The sequence below is a fragment of the Cetorhinus maximus genome, chromosome 1 (genome assembly GCF_964194155.1).
Source record: "Cetorhinus maximus chromosome 1, sCetMax3.hap1.1, whole genome shotgun sequence".
Classification (NCBI taxonomy): domain Eukaryota; kingdom Metazoa; phylum Chordata; class Chondrichthyes; order Lamniformes; family Cetorhinidae; genus Cetorhinus; species Cetorhinus maximus.
In genome coordinates this window covers 55,509,561-55,530,281 of record NC_135879.1, presented here as the reverse complement: position 1 = coordinate 55,530,281, position 20,721 = coordinate 55,509,561, and positions in this window count along the sequence as shown.

Here is a 20,721-nt window from a genome sequence, read left to right as displayed (position 1 = left end):
ATATGCAGACTCTCCCACATGTGGGGCAGATTGTGCTTGAAGAGTTGGGTATGTGGGTTGTTTGGAGGTTTGTGTGCTCCCTCTCATTCCTGATGAAGCCTCTCGATATGTTTGGTGCTTTCCTGAATGAGCCTTTTCCATTTTGGTTTGTCACAAGCCAGGACCCCCATGAATTGGTGGGTATGTTTGATCTCTTCAGTGATGCTTTGAAGACCTAACTAAACTGTTTCTGCTGTCTTCCAGCGAGCCTCTTGTCATGACCAAGTTTGGAAAAGAGCCTTTTCCATTTTAGTTGATCACAAGCCAGTGTCTCCCATGAGTTGGCAAGTATGTCTGACCTCTTCAGCGATGTTTTGAGGACTTCCCCAAACTGTTTCTGCTGTCTTATTGGGAGTCTCCTGTCATGACCAAGTCTTGTGTTAGGCATATGATCGACATGTCCCTCCCAGGGGAGCTGGTTTTGAGTTGCAGTTCGATGCTGGACAAGGTGGCTTGGGAGAAGACGCTGCTATTGGACTGCATTTCTTGGCAACTGAATTGGAGGATCTTGCGAAGATACCACTGTTGGTACTTCTCCAGTGCTTTGTGGTGGCTGCTGTAGATTCTTCGAAGCATGTAGGTTGAGGGGATCATGACTGCCCAGTACTGAAGTCATGACCTTAGTCTTGGGTTTGAGATCCTGGTTCTCAAATACTCTTTTCCTCAGTCAGCCAAAGGCTGAGCTAGCACATTGGAGGCAATGATGAATTTCGTCATCTATTTTCCACGATCTCGCTGTTAATCTTAATTGACTGGGGGAGAATTTTTGCTGTGGGAGCTGGTTGGAAGAGGACCTTAGGTTTCCGGGTGTTTAATGGAAGGCCCGTTTTCTCATTTGCTTCAGAGAAGGAGTCGACAGTGACCTGGAGCTCAGTTTCTGAATGAGCGAACACACAAGGGTCATCTGCATACTGGAGCTCTATGACTGAGATTGGACTGGTTTTGGTTTTGGATTGATAGCGGCCTAAGTTGAACAGTTTCACATCTGTTCTGTAGATTATCTCCACGCCTGGGTTATTTTCTGGAGATGAGGTGTAGTCTTGCAGCAAGGAAAATGGAGAAGAGAGTTGGTGCAATGACACAGCCTTGTTGACTGCAGTTTTCACTGTGATAGGATTTGTGGTGGTTCCGTTGGTGAGCTTCCTTCATTCACCCTCCCCCCTCCACTCCTCCCCACTTCCAATCCTATCATCCTCTTCCAGTGGCTGATATTTGAGCAAACTCAAGGTTTAAAAGGTTGGGCCCTTCTGGATTGATTTTTTTCTACAAATCAAAACTTTTTAAGAAGAAAACACATGCAAAACAACAATCACAAAAAGCTTCTAAACTGACAGACATTTCCACAGCAGAAACATTTAAAGAAAAACCTAAGGGAATCAAAACAAACTGGATCTCTTCTGCAATATTTTTCATCCCTCTACCCCAGATCCCTCTAATCTAAACTTCACTCACAAAATAATTTATTGCATATATGTAAAAGAGGAAGAAAGCCATTTGCAAGGATTTAACTTTTTTCTTGTTTATTTGGTTATTGTTGTTCTAGCAGTAGTTTGTAAACTTCAAAGCCAGGCCAAGGAGGAGGGCTTTAGAAGGAAAACTAAAGATATTTTAAAACGAGTTGGGAAATCATATGCATAAATAAATCAAATATTCTGTGAATGTGAAATTGAGCAATGTTGCCTGTTGGCCATACCCTCTCTTGCTCGCTCGCTCCTGCCCTGAGAGGTCTTTTTCTGCACTCACTCCTAATTCTCCTTCTCCTTCCTTGGTGTCTCTTTCTCCCATCTCCATGTCCCATCTGTCTCTCTCTATTCCTCTCTCTCACAGACACAGCCAGAGCCACTTTACCTGAACTGAATCCTTTGCCACCTCGGCCTCCCTCTCCCCCCCGGACCTGTTGATGGTGGTGCCGAGATCCTAATTCTCTTTTCTTTTATATTAAAATAGGAGGGTTGTTGCAACAGGGATGGGGTGAGGAGTGGACTGCTTGTCTGTAAATAGTTTTAAAAAGATTCACAGTGCATCCTTCCTGGTCACTGCCAGAAACAGCTCCCTCCTCCTTCCAGTCTCAATAAAAGCACACAACTTCAGAAGATTGTAAAAAAATCAATTCCAAAGGGAGGGAAAAATGTGTCAACTATCCATTGACTCCCAAGTTCCGAGGTTGTGCTCTGAAGGAAATTGTTTCCATCTATTTCTCTCTCTCTTCAACTTGAGGAAAAGTTTTTTTAAATTTAATTTTCAATTCTCCTGTCTCTCCCATGCTGCTGCTCCAGCTCCTCCAATCACAGGTTCCCTCCCTCCACTCTAGCTGCTCCTCCAATCATAGATTCTGTCTCTGGGCATTTCCTTTATTGTGGAAAAACAACGTTGTGTTTTCTTGTTCACCCTTTATTGAATGTTCATGTTAGTGCCCAGTGTTGTGCTCACCACTCTGTGGGACATGGCTGAACTTGCAGGCTCAGCTGGCCCTCCCTTCTATGCATTGTAAAGGAAATTTTCCGAGATCATTCTCAGTGGGAATTATTGAAATGTTGAAGGTGAATTCAAAGCCCTGTAAGGACTCTTCCAGCCAACACCCTTAGATGGATCCACATTTGGACAATACTGACACTGCCCTTTAGGACTCTCATTTTGTTACCTTGACTACTGGCCTCCCAACTCCCAACACACCTGGACATCTAGCCTTTCCCACTTCTTTCCTCTGTGTACCTGATCCTACCCACTCTGCTCCCTTGGATCCCTCTTCCACTCCTCCAGATCCCTGACCCCACTCCACACCAGCCCCAACCCCTGCCGCTGACTCACTCTTGCCGGTCCTGGGCTTCCATGCAAGCTGCTTTTTTCAGTCATCCCGCATGCCATGTTTCCCACTCTTGCAGGCGCCGCCATAAAATTTTCCCTATATCCTATCTGCAAATCTTACCCCACCCATTCACCAATGAGCAATGGCAATGCATCAGCTTGATTTGCATCATCAGGAATAGTTTTGTTGTCTGCAGCAATAAATCCTGCTGCCACTTGCAAAATTGAAATCAGTGTTGACAAAATCACCATGGCCATCAATATTTTTTATTCATTCATGGGATGTGGGCATTGCTGGCTAGGCCAGCATTTATTGCCCATCCCTAATTGCCTTTGAGAAGATGGTAGTGAGCTGACTTCTTGAGCAGCTGCAGTCCCTGTGGTGTAGGTAGGTGTTGTTAGGGTGGGAGTGGTTAAGTCAATGACCATTTCATGGCTAGCATTACAACATCAGGTAATGTTCCGCCCACTGCTACATCAAACCGATGTCAAACAGCAAAGATAGCACTTTCATTTTGTTTCTTATTAACTATTATGATACAACTATCCAATGTCATTACTTTGGTACCTTTTCCAGTGATCACTGATGACTGCAATATACTTGAACTAAACCAATTCTAGATGTCAATAAGAGACCATGGGCAGAATCGTCTGTGCCTGCTGGCGTCGGGCATGTTCGGTGACTTGAGTGGACAATATGGCGAGAAGGCCAACAATCATTTTACGGCGCTGTGAAACCAGTTTGTGATTGTCCACTCAGCCCGTCAATGATGGGCCACGTTTCCCGCCATCAGATGTCGGGAACCTCATTGTAATACATCAGCGTACCATTATAAGGCCAGCCTGCCAGATTCATCCCCGCCGCCACTCCCCCTCCCCCCGCTGCTGGATCGTCCACCCACATCGGTGGGAAAACATGCCAGTGCAGAACACGTCTTGACAACTGTGATATGCAGAAGCCGGGACTTATTGCCAGGGCCTTGCTCACATCATGGACATCCGAGGAGCAGAAGATGCTGGAATCCAATAACAATGGCACACTGGAGGAACATCCATGGCATGCTGGATGGATTCTCATGGACATGGCTCTGCTGTGAAGCAGCTCATGGAAGTTGGAAAGTCACCGTTGATGCTCACAATGGATGATGGTCAAGGGGCTGGGAGAGGAAGGTCTAGGATCGACTGGGGGAGGATGAACTGTCGGGGGGTGAGGTTGTGATGGGGGGCAGTGAAGGTGTCAGTGGGGTAAGGTTGGGGGAATGCAGGTGTCAGAGGTTGAGGTTGGAAGGAGGGGGAATGAAGGTATCGGGGGCAAGGTTGGGAGGAGAGAAATAAAGGTGTAGGGGAGGTGAGGTTGGGAGGCAGGGAATGAAGGTGTCGGGGGTGTTGAGGTTAGGATGGGAGGAGGGGGTAACGGGGGAGAAGATGGAAACTGGGGAGGTAGGTGTAAGGGGGTGGAAGGTGTAAGGGAAGGAGTTCAGATGGGGGGAAGGAGTTCAGAGGGGGGAAGGAGTGTGAAGAAGGGAAGGCGTCTGGGGGAGGAAGGAGTGCAGAGAAGGGAGGGAGTCCGGTGGGTGAAAGAGTGCGGAAAGGGGAGGGAGTAAGGATGGAGGAAGAAGTAAGGGTGTCTGAGGGAATCAGGAAGGGGGATGGAGTAAGGCTGGAGGAAGAAGTGAGACTGAAGGAAGGGGTAAGGATGGAGGAAGGAGTTGGGAGGGGGGAAGGACTAAGGGTGGCGGAAGAGGTAAGGGTGTCTAAGGGAGTCAAGAAGGGGGAGGGACTAAGTTGGGGGGGAAGTCTGGAGAGGATGGGAGGACTAAGTGGGGGGAAGGGCTTCCGGGGGGAAGGGGTCCAACAGGGGGAAGGGGTTCTGGGGCGGGAAGGAGTTCCAGGAGGGGAAGGGGTCCGCAGGGGGGGATGTCCAGGTGAACGTGCGATGGAGGGGTCTGATAGGTTCATGACTGTCTCCTGGGGAGCGAACTGAGCTTAGGCATGGTATGAGGGTATGGTGAGAATGACCAAGGGCAGAGAGAGGCGGTAGGGTGGGAGAGTGAAGGTTTGACGGTAGCGGTAGAAGGGACAGCGAGGATGGTTGGTGAAGACTTGGAGGCAGACATAAATCCTGGGGATTGGGAAGGAGGAGGTCAGGGAGGTTAATGTGGATGGGGGTGGGATTTTTGGGAAGGAAGGCAACTTGCACGTTCACCTGGAATCCCCGAAGTAAAACGGTTGTGGCTGGTAGGTCACGGAGTGGATGTGGAAGGTGATACCGGGGGGATCAACTGTGATGGGGGAAAGGAAATGGGTGACTGGGGGAAGGGTTAAGATGGGGGAGCGCACAAAAATATGAATTCAGATCACGCTGTCCAAATCGAAAGTTGAAACGACAGTCGTTTTGGTGGGTGAGATGAGGTACTACATGGGAGCATGATCACTGGGTGGGCAGAGATGCAGGTCAGCTCAGATGGACAATTGAAAACGAACCCCAGCAGGCAGCATTGAAAACGCTCAGGACGTTGATACGTGAAAGATCCGTGTGCCTAGGAGAGTGCTTGCACAAGGCTCCGAAAGGCCCTGCCACACACACGCTTCTCCCTCCAGAATCACTTTTGGGCCAGCTGCTCGCTCCGCAGTGATAGAGGACGAGGTTGAGGGGCTCACACTCGGCAGAAGAGGACAGCATCTGAGATTCCTGAGTGGATGACCCAGGGGTGCCCAGCTGCCTTTCCTCCTCCCTTTGGATGCCCGGGGGCCCCGGCCTGACTCCTTGAGGGGAAGGAGCACCTGGAGGGATGTCAAGGAGCCCCGTTTTCCTCATGTGCTACCACTGCAAAAATTCACCCATGGTTTCCATGATGGAGTGTAGGTCCGCAAACATCTCCTTATTCTGCTGGACCAGAGTCTCCATGGCGTCCGCCATCCTCCCCATGGAGACCTCTATACATGCACATGTGGGCACCAGTTTATCAGAGAGTAGGCGGACTCACTCCTCCAACTCGTGTGCCACTCTCCTGAGGGTTTCCAACAGCTCTGTAGGATGTTCCCCCAACTTCTGCTGACTCTCGAGGATGAGTTGGAAGGCCGAATCCAGAGGTTCATCATCTGACTCGGGCATCACAGGTGCCTCTCCTCCAGCAGTCCTCTGAGTGCCGTGGAGCTCTCATGAAATTGCCTCCTGCTGCTGTGGACATGTGTCCGTGAGGTGACCACCAGACTGTGAACCCGAGCCTGCTCTAGATCTAGGTTCCACCGAGATGTGCATCTTTGCATTGGTGCAGGGTGTGGGTAAGCACTGTGATAGGCCTTCCAGGCTGCTTATTTTCAGCTCTCCAGTGAAGGAGGTGTCCTCTTGGCTGGAGCTGAGGGACTGGCTGGCTGAGGTTGTCAGTTGCTTGGCAGAGCTCCCTGTGAACCAAAGTAGAGATAAGTAGTGCATGGCAGCAGAGTCAAAAGTAGGAGAGAGAGAACTCACATTTGCATTGAGAGAGGGATGATATGGTGCAGGATACTTATGAGGATGTTCGACGCTGACCTCAGGCAAGGTTCAAATCCTCACCAGTCAGTGCGATGGCACACTCCTCAAAGTGATTGAGGGGCCTAATGCGGGCCACTCCACCCCTGGCCTAGGACCCCTCCCTGCTGATGTAAGCAGGATTCTTCTGCATGAAAACAGATTTAGACAGTGTGAGCAGGACACATGGCACTGCATGGAATGTTTGTGTGGTGAGTGGAGCCATGGAGGATGCGAGCTTGAGAGGATATGAGCCTGATGGAGATGTGAGGGTGTGTGTGAGAGTTAGTGATGTTGTCCCTTGAGGTGTGAGATCCCTGTGGATGTGTGATGGGTTTGTGAGTGTGTGAGTTGAGAGCGATGAGAAGAATAACTTGCTTGAGATCATCCTTTTTGGGCAGTGGGTGGCTGTCCTCTTTTGCAGGGCATTGGCACTGTCCACCGCTGCCACCGCCTCCCAAGCCAAATTGGTGAGGTTACTACCCACCCTGCAGCCAAAGCTGGGGTAGAGGACATCACGGTGAGCCTCTACTACGCCCAAAAGGCGCTGGAGAGACATGTCATTGAACCTGGGGGCTGCAGTCTTTTTGCTTTCTGGGGCCATCATGACTTCTTTGCAGCAGTTGTGGGCTGGAAACACTGAGAGGTGTGCGTGTGTGTGATGAAGCGGTGAGGTGATGGCGTGGCAGGCGAATGAGAGCCCGCCCGCCATGGAAACGGCGTGTTTCCTGGGAATGCATAATTAATGCAGTCGGTTTGAGATGATACAACGTGAAAAGCCTCTATTGTGGCCGGCGGGTAAAACCTTTTATCTGCCCGTTACTGCACTTAGTGCAAACCTGGGACGATTCTGCCCCATGTTTCTGTTACAATGGTTTGATGTGACTGCCTTGGAAAATATGAGTATGGCAACGCACTTAATTGAATGTTACAACTTGACTATGTGCCCTGCTGATTTTCAGATAATCAGAGGGAGACAGCATCAATTTGAAAAGATCATGCCTGACCAATCTGATTGAATCTTTTTGAAGAGGTGACTAAAGAAGTTGGGAAGGGAAGGTCTACGGATGTTATTTAGAGGCATTTAATAAAGTTCCTCAAAAGAGCTAAAGAGCAAGAATTGAAGGCAAATTATTGACCATGTTAGGAAATTGGCTGAACAGTAGGAGACAGAGAGTAGGGATAAAGGGCAGGTAATCTAATTGTAGAATGTGTCTAGTGATGTTCTGCGAGGATCTATGTTGGAGCCTTAATTATGCACCATATTTACCAATTGTTTAGTGGATAGAAAGCCACACATCCAAATTTGCCAATGACAGAAAAAGTGTGGACAGAAGTGTAAGATTGCAAGGAGAAATTTATCGATTAAGTGAATGGATTTCAATGTGATGTCATCCACTTTGGACCTAAAAAACGATAGTGTGTATTTGGGACAGTTTCTTAGAACAATACATTCTAGAACCAACCAGGGAGCAGGCTATTTTAGACTTGGGCCAGGATTTTCCGACCCCTCCCACCCGACAGAATATTACAGTCCCGCCTAATTAAAGGGAGATTTAAATGGCTCACTGCATCTGTCGGGGGGAGACATGCTGCTGCAGAGCTGTAAAATCCTGGCCATGTTAATGTGTAATGAGACAGGATTAATTAATTAATGATCTCATAGTAAAGAATCCTCTAGGTAAAAGCGATCATAACATGATAGAATTTCATATTCATTTTGAGGGTGGGAAATGTGAGTTTGAAACTAGAGTCTTAGGCTGGAATTTTCCCCTCCTACCTGTGGCAGGTTTCGTAGTGGGTGGGATCGTAAAAATTCCCACTCAGATTCCCACTGGCAGGAAAACAATTTGGAATTTTCCCCTAACCACTTTCATGGTGGGCTGATGGCGGTTCGGGTTTCCCGCTGATCTATGGTAAGAACGCCATTTGCATGCATTACCATGTCACGAATGCTCATTAAAAATGCTACTTGCAAATTGATGCTGTCTCTCTCTGATTATCTGAAAATCAGGGCACATAGTCAAGTTGTAACATTCAATTAAGTGCGTTGCCATACTTCTGCTGGGCTCAGGCAGGGCTGCAGATGAGACAGAGACTAGCATTGTGACCGGGGTGGGGGCGGTGGATGGGAAGGAAGATGGAGATATGGGGGACAGTGGGCAACGGTGGGGTTGGAGGAGGTGGGGGAGAGACAATGGCAGGCAGAGGGGAGACTGAAGGTGGAGAAGCTGGGGCCTAACATGAAAGACTGGATTACAGACACACTAGGGGGTAGAATGGGAACAGAACTGCATGAATTGGAGGGGTTGCACGCAGACTCCGGAATACGAGTGGGGCAAGTAGGGTAAGAGAGGAATGGCTTGCACAGAGATTCATGGAGGTGTGGCAGGGGGGGAAATGCTTGCACATGAGGGACAGGCTGCACAGACACTTATGAGGGTGGTGGGGTCGGGACAGTGTGTTTTCAGCAGTAAAGGAATGGGAGAGCTCATTGAAATAGTTTTTCAGTGTGTTAGTGAATGAGTGTGAGTGAGGTGAGTGAGGTAAGTGGGTAGGGTGGGTTGGGTGCCAGCTGGGTAGGGTGGCAGGATGGAAGTCAGAGGGTTGGGGGGCAGTTGGAGTGTCAGGGTTTAGCTGGAGGGTCATGGGTGTAGTTGGAATGTCGGGGGAAGAGTCGGAGTTTCAGAAGGTCAGATGTTCAGGGGGTGTCTGAGGGTCAGGGGAAGTTGGAGGGTCAGTAGGTGTAGTTGGAGGCTTGGTAGGTAGTCGGAGGGTCGGGGGGGTGGTTGAAGAATGAGGGGGGAATTGGGGTGGGAGGGAGGTTAGTTGTATAGTTACCCAGGAGTTAGACAATGCTTTTATTTTGTCTAATATTTCCTGGGCAACGATCCAGGTAGATAATTAGATTCTTCCAAAGTAACTCAGAGTTAAAGCCTTTCTCAGAGGGTCCCAGGAAGCAGGGGAATTGCCCATCGAAAGTTGAAACTTTCCAGGTAATTCCCGTGGAGTCTTTGTGTTGGGACTTCCGAGGGGTCCCATAGTGCATCCTCTGGAGTACATCTAGTCTCCGACTATCTGGAGACCAGAAGATCCGGGTCACTGTTCCACCTGATTGTCACTTGCTGCCAGACAAGGTTCATTGCCATTCTCTGTGGAGGAGAGCCTGCTGTGTTAAACAAGTCAGAGACCCAAAACCTCTTCACATGTTAGAAATAGCAGATTTTTATCTCATCAGGTCAACCTGATTGAGCACATATCAAGAATGAGTGTAAATTAAAATTTAAAAATTAACTGTTTCATGTTTCCTGTACCTGTGGCTTTTTGTTATTTGAACCAATTAGGAAGTTAGGATATTTAAAAAAAAAGATGGATTTCTATTTGAAATGCCAGTGAAGCGCAGTAATAGGATTTTAAATCAACACCAAGGCAGGTTATTAACATTTTTTTTTGCAGCGGTTGGCTGAAACGGAGACAATTCATGAGACTGAATAGAGAAGGAAACTAATTCCACTTCCTGTCCCTAAATGAGTTACAAATGAGAGACTATTCATTATCGTTACTTACTCAACAGTCTATACCCCCTTAGAAATGGAATAAATAGGATGATATTTCATTGCAGACTGTTGAACATAGAAATTATTCACATCTGTATATTTTGGGGGGCTGAGTAAACTCAAGCACTCAGTCATTCACATTACTAAGGAATGTTAGTAATGTACTTTTGGTATTTTTAGGTCTGTAGATCTACCCCTTAATTCTATATTTAACAGCTTACGATTGAGCATTCTACCTATGCCACAACTGTTTTTTTTGGGCAAGAGGATTAAGATTACATGTCTGTGAAGTTTATTTTTTTGTGCATTATATGGTGTTTTTTATGGCACATTATTGTGAGTGGGAGTTGGAAAATTTATTAGTGGCATGTAAGTATGCTTAGTGATGTCAGTGAGGGGGGCACAACGTGTGTGAGTCATGAATTAAGTCAGAGTAGTTGCGATGTTGGTGGCAAATGGAGTTGTACTGAACAAACATCTATTAAAACCAAAACTGCATGTGGGATTGAAGCTGGGGATTTGCAGCATGTTGGGTTGGAGATTGGTGGCAAGTAAGTGCCAAAATTATCCTTGTTGTTTTAAATACTCTTTTGAAGGTTAGGCGCTCAAAATTGTGTGTAATAATTGTGGTCTCATCAGGATCGGTACAAGGTTACAATAATTTGATCGGATTCATAGTTGAATGTCATCTAGATGTGTTACTTGTTTAGCTTAGTTAAACTGAGTGGAAATTTTCAGTGACTGATTAACAACTACACCGAAATATTAATGAAAATTCTTTTATTGTGTTCACATTTTATGGTTCTTCTTCAAATGAACATTCTCTTACATTTATAATGATTAAAACATGTATGTATTGCATAAGTTAGAAATTAAAACAGAGTTTAGTTCCCTTTAATATAATCTAAAAAAATGAAGGATGCATTAGTGTAAGGCCACTGTCCATTAGGTGCCTCCCAAGAAAGTGTTGTATTTTCCTGGTGTTAGAATGCTTTCTGGTGTATTCACAAGTTTATGACAGCCAAACCATTATGGCGATTAGGTGTTTCTTCATAAAATCACTGAAGGACCACACTGTTATTTGATGAAAACATTTGGCAGCTGAAGAATTTGCAGTTGTCTAAGTCTGTCATTACCAGGCTGTGTGGTGGAACATCCTTGATCTGAGTGAGGCCAAAATTACGCTGAAATATATGTCCACTTCAATGCCTTATTAATGATAACTTAAACTGAAGTCTGCTGAGAATCTCATTAGCATACGTCGGAACATAAAAACCAGCATAAACAATAAGGGCCAAAGAAAAACTTGGTACATGTGCCATCTTCCTTATTTCTCTTTATCTTATTGATACTATGAAAGTTAAAAGTTAAACACAGTTAGCCAATCATTTATTCACATTGTTATAATCCTAGACCAGGCCACCAAGGTTTTGGTAATATCTGGTTAAGGATCAATAATGTTTTGTTTAAAGTAGATAAAGTTTGAGATTCAAGACTCTTGCTCAGAGAATAAAGCCACTGATTCCACTGATTTTGAATAAACAAAAATAAACTTTACTACAGAAGGTCAGAAAAATAAAATATTTTACAATATCTATTTTATACTCTAACACCCAGGTACATGTGAATTAACAGGCAAACTGTGGTCGAACACACCACACTGCACAATAAATGGCAGATACAACCAAGACAGAGTCCATGGATTTCTCAACAACCCGCCCAGACGTCAGTAAACACTGTGAGTCAATCAATATCACTGAAACTGTCTCTCTCACGAGGGATTCCAGTCATCACCTTCGAAGTTCTCACCTTAGACAAGTTGCTCCAACGTCATCAACGACTGCCCACCCAGCAGCTCATCTCCCGAGATTCTGTTCCCTTGAAATCCTGAGTATGCACCCAAACACCAATTCACAAGCACAACTTCAGCACTTCAGCTGCACTGCTCCAAAGGTGTATCTTCACCCCAACAGCCAGCAGCATGGACCCACCGGCCTTCTGCTGCCTTCTTGGATCTTCAGGACTTCTCTTGATCCCTCTTCACTTAAAGTCTGCTAACTGCAGCCATTTTCCTGCTTGGAGCAGCTTTCACAGCTCATTTTTTTAACTTAATTGGGATCTCTTCCTGTCTCTGTACCCTATCTGGGACTGTACTTTTGGTACACTCCCTGACCCCTGCCTGGGACTCCGATCATCAGCTGCTCCAGGTCACATGACCTGGGTTTTCACACCATTTTCCTTTTCTGCGCAGGTGTGCTGGGCCCATCCTCGGCCCAAAGAACTCAAATTGTTGAACTATGCATGTGCCGGCCCTTCCCAGTCTGAACATGGGTGGAACTCCGGGGTCTGTCGGGATTTGGAGTTCCTGACCTCCCGCTCTCTGACAAGGTAAGTGTGGCTTTTATAACAACATTAAGCACAGCAGATTTAAGAAAATGCAATGAAGGAAGCTCTTTTTTAATCCAAAAGATTTTGTTTTTATTAATTTAGGGGATGTGGGCTTCACTGGCTGGGCCAGCATTTATTGCCCATCCCTAGTTGCACTTGCGAAAGCGGTGGTGAGTTGCCTTCTTGAATTACTGCAGTCCAGGTGTTGTAGGTATACCCACAGTGCGGTTAGGAAGGGAACGCCAGGATTTTGACCCAGCAACATTGAAGGAACGACGATATATTTCCAAGTCAGGATGGTGAGTGACTTGGAGGGAAACTTCCAGGTGGTGGTGTTTCCATCTGTCTGCTGCCCTTGTCCTTCTAGATGTTTGTGGTCATGGGTTTGGAAGGTGCTGTCTAAGGAGTCTTGGTGAATTCCTGCAGTGCATCTTGGAGATGGTACATACTGCTGCTACTGTGCATCAGTGGTGGAGGGAATGAATGTCTGTGGATGTGGTGCCAATGAAGTGGGCTGCTTTGTCCAGGATCGTGTCAAGCTTCTTGAGCGTTGTTGAAGCTGTACTCATCCAGGCAAGTGGGGAGTATTCCACCACACTTCTGACTTGTGCCTTGTAGTTGGTGGACAGGCTTTGAGGAGTCAGGAGGTGAGTTACTCATCGCAGGATTCCTAGCCCGTGACCTGCTCTTGTAGCCACAGTATTTAGATGGCTAGTTCAGTTCAGTTTCTGGTCAATGGTAACTCCCAGGATGTTGATAGTGGAGGATTCAGTGATGGTAATGCCATAGAAAGTCAAGGAGTAATTGTTAGATTCACTCTGTTGGAGATGGTCATTGCCTGGCACTTGTGTGGCGCGAATGTTACTTGCCACTTGTCAGCCTAAGTCCAGGTCTTGCTGCATTTGGACATAGACTGCTTCAGTATCTGAGGAGTCACGAATGGTGCTGAATATTGTGCAATCATCAGCGAACATCCCCACTTCTGACCTTATGTTGGAATGAAAGTCATTGATGAAGCAACTAAAGATGGTTGGGCCTAGGAGACTACCCTGAGGAACTCCTGCAATTATGCTCTGGAGCTGAGATGATTGACCTCCAACAACCACAACGATCTTCCTTTGTGCTAGGTATGACTCCAGGCAGTGGAGAGTTTTCCCCCTGATTTCGATTGACTGCAGTTTTGTGAGGGCTCCTTGATGCCACATTTGGTCAAATGCTACCTTGATGTCAAGGGCAGTCACTCTTACCTCAGGAGTTCAGCTCTTTAGTCCATGTTTGAACCAAGGCTGTAATGAGGTCAGGAGCCTAGTGGCCCTGGCGGAACCCAAATTGGGCGCCAGTGAGCAGGTTATTGCTAAGCAACTGCTGCTTGTTAGCACTGTTGATGACCCCTTCCATAACTTTACTGATGACCAAGAGTAGACTGATGGGGTGGTAATTGACCGAGTTGGATTTCTCCTGCTTTTTGTGTACAGGGCATACCTGGGTAATTTTCCACATAGCCGGGTAGATGCCAGTGTTGCAGCTTGGCTAGGGGCACGGCAAGTTCTGGAGCACAAGTCTTCAATACTATTGCTGGAATATTGTCAGGGCCCATAGCCTTTGCAGTATCCAATGCCTTCAGCCGTTTCTTGATATCATGTGGAGTGAATCGAATTGGCTGAAGACTGGCATCTGTGATGCTGCGGACCCCCGGAGGAGGCTAAGATGGATCATCCAGTCGGCACTTCTGGCTGAAGATTGTTGTAAATGCTTCAGCCTTATCTTTTGCACTGATGTGCTGGGCTCCTCTGTCATTGAGGATGGGGATATTTGTGGAGCCTCCTCCTCCGGTGAGTTGTTTAATTGTCCACCACCATTCACGACTGGATGTGGCAGGATTACAGAGCTTAGACCTGATTCATTGGTTGTGGGATCGCTGAGCTGTCGCTATCACTTGCTGCTTATGCTGTTTGGCATGTAAGTAGCCCTGTATTATTGCTTTACCAGGTTGACACCTCATTTTTGGGTATACCTGGTGCTGCTCCTGGCATGCCCTCCTGCACTCTTCATTGAACCAGGGTTGATCCTCTGGCTTGATGGCAATGGTAGAGCGGGGGATATACCAGGCCATGAGGTTACAGATTGTGTTGGAGTACAATTCTGCTGCTGTTGATGGCCCACAGTGCCTCATGGATGCCCAGTCTTGTGTTGCTATATCTGTTTGAAATCTATCCCATTTAACACATTGGTAGTGCCACACAACACGGTGGAGGGTATCCTCAATGTGAAGGTGGGACTTGGTTTCCACAACAACTCTGCGGTGGTCACTCCTACAGATACTGCCATGGCATCTGCGGCAGGCAGGTTGGTGAGGATGAGGTCAAGTATGTTTTTCCCTCTTGGTTCCCTCACCACCTGCCGCAGACCCAGTCTAGCAGCTATGTCATTTATGACTTGGCCAGCTCAGTCAGTAGTGGTGCTACCAAGCCACTCTTGGTGATGGACATCGAAATCCCACACCCAGAGCACATTTTGCAATCTTGCCACCCTCAGTGCTTCCTCCAAGTGGCGTTTAACATGGAGGAGTACTGATTCATCAGCTGAGGGAGGGCGGTACATGGTAATCAGCAGGAGGTTTCCTTGCCCATGTTTGCCTGATGCCATGAGACTTCATGGGGCCTGGAATCGATGTTGAGGACTCCCAGGTCAACTCCGTCCCGACTGTATACCACTGTGCCGTCACCTCTACTAAGTCTGTCTTGCTGGTGGAACAGGACATACACAGGAATGGTGATGGTGTTGTCTGGGACATTATCTGTAAAATTTGATTCCATGAGGATGACGATGTCACGATGTTGCTTGACTTGTCTGTGAGACAGCTTGTTATGACACAGCAGTTGGTAAAGGCTGACTTACTTAAAATCCCAGAGGGAAATTTTAAACGACTGTCATAACCTTTATTTTCAATTGGCATGTTTGAAATGCAACTCTGAACTCAGAAATGAAACTGCCAAGCCTTCAGAATTTTTATATAAATTAAATTAAACATTTATTAATTTTAATTAGAAATTAAACACATACACGTCTACAAATTACTACCATAATAACTATTAAACAAATTCCCAAAATAATCATTCCCAGGTAATCTTCCCCAAGGCAAAAATAACCCATAGACTTAAACAGAGACCAGGTAAATTTTATTTTATCTTATGAATTCAAAAATGAGGCCCCCTTCAATTTGTCCCTTCACAGACACAGTGGTAGGCTCACAGGCTTAGATCTTATATGCCTCTAACTTCCACACACAAAACTCTTCAATATATACTTAACCTTCCCTTTGAATGCAAATTCTCATTGTATCACCAGGCTCTTTGAACTCCACCTTTTCCAACAATAAAACCCCTTTCATAGTTCCAATTTTATTTGTAATATAACATATTGCTTTGTGTCTCCTAGCCAGGTGCAAGATTTCACCCCAAGTCTTTGAATGGTTTATTCAACAAAATGCAAATGTCCCCTTTACCTTACTGTTTAACATCTCAAAACTACTATACATCAAAGCACCCAGACTAGCTGGCTTTAATCCAATTAAGCCACACACATTCTCACCTACAGACACAGATCCTAATACAAGTCCACGTTAGAATAATTTCCAATAACATTATATACATTAATATCCTCAAGACATAGCTCTCCCAATTTTGGCACTAGCCCCCAGATGTTAGTAAGGAAGACTTTGTAGAATTGAGAGGGCTGAGCTTGCCGTAGTTGTTTCCGGTGCCTATGTTGATGCCGGATGATCCGTCTGGTTTCATTCCTTTTTTAAGACTTTGTAGCGGTTTGATACAACTGAGTGGCTTGCTAGGCCATTTCAGAGGGAATTTAAGAGTCAACCACAATTGCTGTGGGTCTGGAGTCACATGCAGGCCAGACTAGGTAAGGACAGCAGATTTCTTTCCCTAAAGGACATCAGTGAACCCAGTGGGTTTTACAACAGTCAACATTGGTTTCAACAATAGATTCTGTTGCCACTAAAAGAAACATTCAAAGATATAAATTAAAACTGTAAAGAGAAATATTTTATAAAAATTAATTTAAAAAAACATGATAAATACCTGTGGTGCTAGAAGTTCAGTGGTGTTTGCCTATTTTTCAGGAGCAAAACACATGCCTAAGCTTCCAAAATGACCAGTGTACAAGCTCATTATGTTTCGGAAGTGCATGCTTGTCCGATTGTTTCAGGCTGCTGCTTAGGCGTCCAGTGCACATGCTAGAACTATTTAAATCACCGATTAAAATATTTAAAAGCAGTTGTAGGATTCTTTGTGATATTGGGCCCATATTTGCCTTGTGATAAACTCACCTTAAACTAAGATCAGGAAGGTGTGTTTGGAAATACTATTTAAAGAGCTCAGCCATACATACAGTTAGTTGCTGGTTTGGCATTTGAAGCTGCTGGTTATTTTTTGGGGTAGGAAGACATCAATCATAATGGAGAAGCAATTGTACGATAGGTTTCAGTAAAAAATAAACTCATCCTTTTTGACAGCAAATGTTGAGGTACATTCCAGTTGTCAAGGTGGCAGAGGGAATATCATTCAGTTCTGTGTTTCCTCTTCTGCAAAGGAAACCTAATTATTGCCACCAGAACTGTTCTCAATGACTTTCCCAACAGTCAATATAGACACTCAATCATCAATAATGGCATTGAAACTCCTGTCACTGCATCAACACTGAAACCATGAGGGGAGTTCAAAATGACATACTAGAAAACCTGACACCAACATCAGGTGGATTCCATGAATCACTGATGCCTTCAACAGGTTTAGAGGAACTATTAAAGCTGCTGCAAAATGCAGTATACCTCGAGGATTTAAATGACATATACATTCCCTTTTGGACAGAAGAAATCAAGGTTCTCTATTAGAAGTATTTGTTGAATAGGAACCCAGCCACAACCACCACAATGCTGGGATTCTTGTACTCGGCAAAACATGAACATGATAGAGCACTGTGGATGTGATCAACTTTACTCATTCCAGCAGAAAAGCATGGACCTTGCACTGTCTACTTGATGGGGCAAAACATAGGATGGCCTAAAAAGTGGACACCATTGCACTCTACTTCGTGCAAACATCAAAGGCTCTGATGGGCAAGGAATTTCAATGCAAGATGATGGTGTAGCCAGTCCTTCAGCAAGAATGCATTTATCTTAAAGTAAGCCATCATCAAAGCACCAAGTGACTGTGCTGCAAAGGCATTTTGTAAATTGACAATTGTCAAAATTGGTCAAAGTTTTGGAACTGAAACAAGATTATTCAAACAGACACAGACAGGATGGATTGACTACATGGGTATATTAACCAAGAAATAACTGGTGCAATCAGACCACATGATGGCATATGTTTGTCCACATTTAAGATTACCTGATCCTAAATGCTAATGACATTGTAATGGACACTCACACCAAGAATCTGTCACCAAAAGATCCTGACCTGTGATTTCCAGAAGGTGGAGGCCTGTTTCCACTAATGGTGATTCAACCAAACCACCAAAGGACTGCCACATCAACATTCGCTCTCAAACACCCGTCAAGCATATCGAGCCCTAAAAGTCTCCTTTTGCTGTGCAGAGATAAACCAGACCAATACCCCTTCTATTTAGGAGTTATGCTCAGTTGCACTTTGTCTTATAGACAGCATCTCCAGAACCTTGGGAAGAAACTAAAGAGTGGGGTCAATCTGATATAGAAACTCACCAGATTAACATGGGGAGCAGGTGCTCAAACTCTCTGTACAGCAGCATTTGCCCTAATGTACTGTATAGCTGAGTACTGCCATCTGGAATGGCTATCAAGTAAGTATGTCAAATCTGTTGATGTTAGCTGAACTCTACTATGAGAATTATCACCAGTGTGCTTTATTGACACCAACCCCTTGGCTGCCTCTGCTTGTAAACATCACACCCATCATGCCTATGCAGCAAGTATGCAGTCTCCAGAACGCACAATTGTTACATCAGCTAAAACATGCCAATCCAGACTGACTTGACCAACTTACCATCAATCTGTCTCAAATCTGGAATCATTTTGAATTGTCGCCAAAACCCTTCAGCGAGCACACTTCCTCATTGTAACTGATGGCACAATGCTTGGAAAAACTGCAACATACCAAGTGGATTCCTTATTGAGGACCTCACAGACAAACATGAAGAATCAAACCTTCCACTCAAATAATGAGCAACCATCACCCTCAGAACTGGGCATGATAAATGCTGCCATGTTCTCCATAGATGGCAGATTAAACCATCTCCATCATGTGATTGTGGAGCTTTTAATCAGACCCTGGAACACATCATCAAGCACTGTCTTCACAAACAGCCTATAAGATATCCACACTGTTATATCAGAAGCTTTGACATGGATATCTGACCTAGATGTTAATATTTGATCTACTTTTCGCTACAGCTGTATCAAAGATTAAGAATGTTTGGGCCATTTTTGGCCTAATTTCTGACTGAGACTTAATCCTGGCACTTGGGAGGAAGTTTTCCCTGGTGCTTCATTGTTGTTGGCTGCCTTCTGAACAGTTTTGCTGCCGAAATTGACTCCTGATGAGGCAATGCCTCATTCTCGCTCCACTATATCTCTGTAAGCTCGCCCAGCTTCATCTCTGTAATTACCTCCAGTCCCACAACCCTGAGATATCTGCACGCCATTAATTGTTGCCTCCTGTGCACCGCCAATTTTAATGACTCCACCATTGGTGGCCACGCCTTCAGCTGCCTAGACTCAAGCTCTGGAATTCCCTCCCTAAACTTTTCCACCTCTCTATCCCCTTTTTTCCTTTAGGACATTCCTTAAGACCTATCTCTTTGACCAAGCAGTTGGGTATCTGCCCTAATATTGTTTTATGTGACTCAGTGTCTAACTTTACATTATAACACTCCTGTGAAGCGTGTTAGGATGTTTTATTACATTAAAATTGCTATATAAATATAAGTTGTCGTAAGGTTAAAGGTACCGCTCACTAAAATGAACAGATTGTGTTCAAGAAAAAATAATTAGGAGGACATTGGTGTCTGTCCCTGAGGTGGTGCTTTTGAGGGGCAGATTGTGTGATGGTACAATCTCTGAAAGGTTGTACTCTTGTTCCCAAAGTGATTGTGATTTCACCACATTTTCAGCAGCTGAAATAAAAGAAAGTAACAAGGGTTAACTTTTAGTGTGAAGAGGAAACAGCGAGAGAAGTACCTACAGTTTATCATGCATAGTGTGTGCGATGAGTCAGAAGTAAGAAGGGAAAAAAAAATAAGATGTGAAAAAACCCTGTGTGACATTTCCTTCAGCATTGCCAGTCATCACAGCCATGAATCTCCCCTGCCCGTGAAGACCAGCACATCATCTTCCATGGGGATGAGGATGTGTCGACTGGCTCGTCCTCCTCCAGTGACAACTTCCTAGCATATGTTGTGCACGACTTTCTCCTGCAAGAAAGATGTGGGAACGTGTTAGTGACATTCTCATGAGGTGTCCGGGGAATATGCCTATCACGATGGAATAATTGTATTCTGTGAGTAAGATGTGAGTGTGTGGAGAATTGAGGGGAGCAATAATGTTGAGTGTGTGAGTATCAGGAGCAGGAGGTGGAGTGAAGTCTGGTGCAGTGATTGTGGAAGAGTGAAGGAAAGTGAGGACGGGGAGTGTTATGAGCTGTAGGCTGGAGGTAAGAGCTAAGAGTAAGAGAGCAGTATTCTTACCTTGAGAACTCTAGTGAGGTCATTGTATTTCCTTCACCATGTCCTGTGAGCTAAGCTCCTGATATTGATCTCCTCTGGTAGTGATGATGATGTTTCCTTGAGACTTTTCTGACCTTTGGGAGGTACAGGGTCTCCTCCTCCTGCCCATTGCCTGGACCATGGCTTCTAAAGCAGCATTTGAGACCCTGGGAGTCTGATGCAAAGGCTTTTCAATGATTTTCCTCTTTTAAAACATTCCCTGCTCTCTACAACCAGAGTGCACCTTAAAGGCTGTCTGCCTTTAAGTGGCATCAAAGATGCACGATTTTCTCAACATCCCCCAAAACATGACTCCATCCTAAATCTTAGGGATGGAGGTTGTGAAAATATATGAGTGGGTACCCACATCTGTAACACAACAATAGGCGCATCCATCCAATGGAAGCAGCATGATATTGGAGTCAGACTCCACTCCTCTGAGAAGAATGCAACATCTTAGTTGGATCAGAAGTTTCAGGATCACTTATATTAAACAGTGTTGCTCCAAAGCTGGCAGGTCCTGAACTCCTGCTTGGTGGAGCCCACATTTAGTACATAATGGCATCCAAGCTGCTTTCTGCAGATGTAGGTATCACTGGGCCTGTAGGAAATATATCTGGTTAATTTGCTAAGGTAGCTTGTGATCAGAATAAGTACTGTATA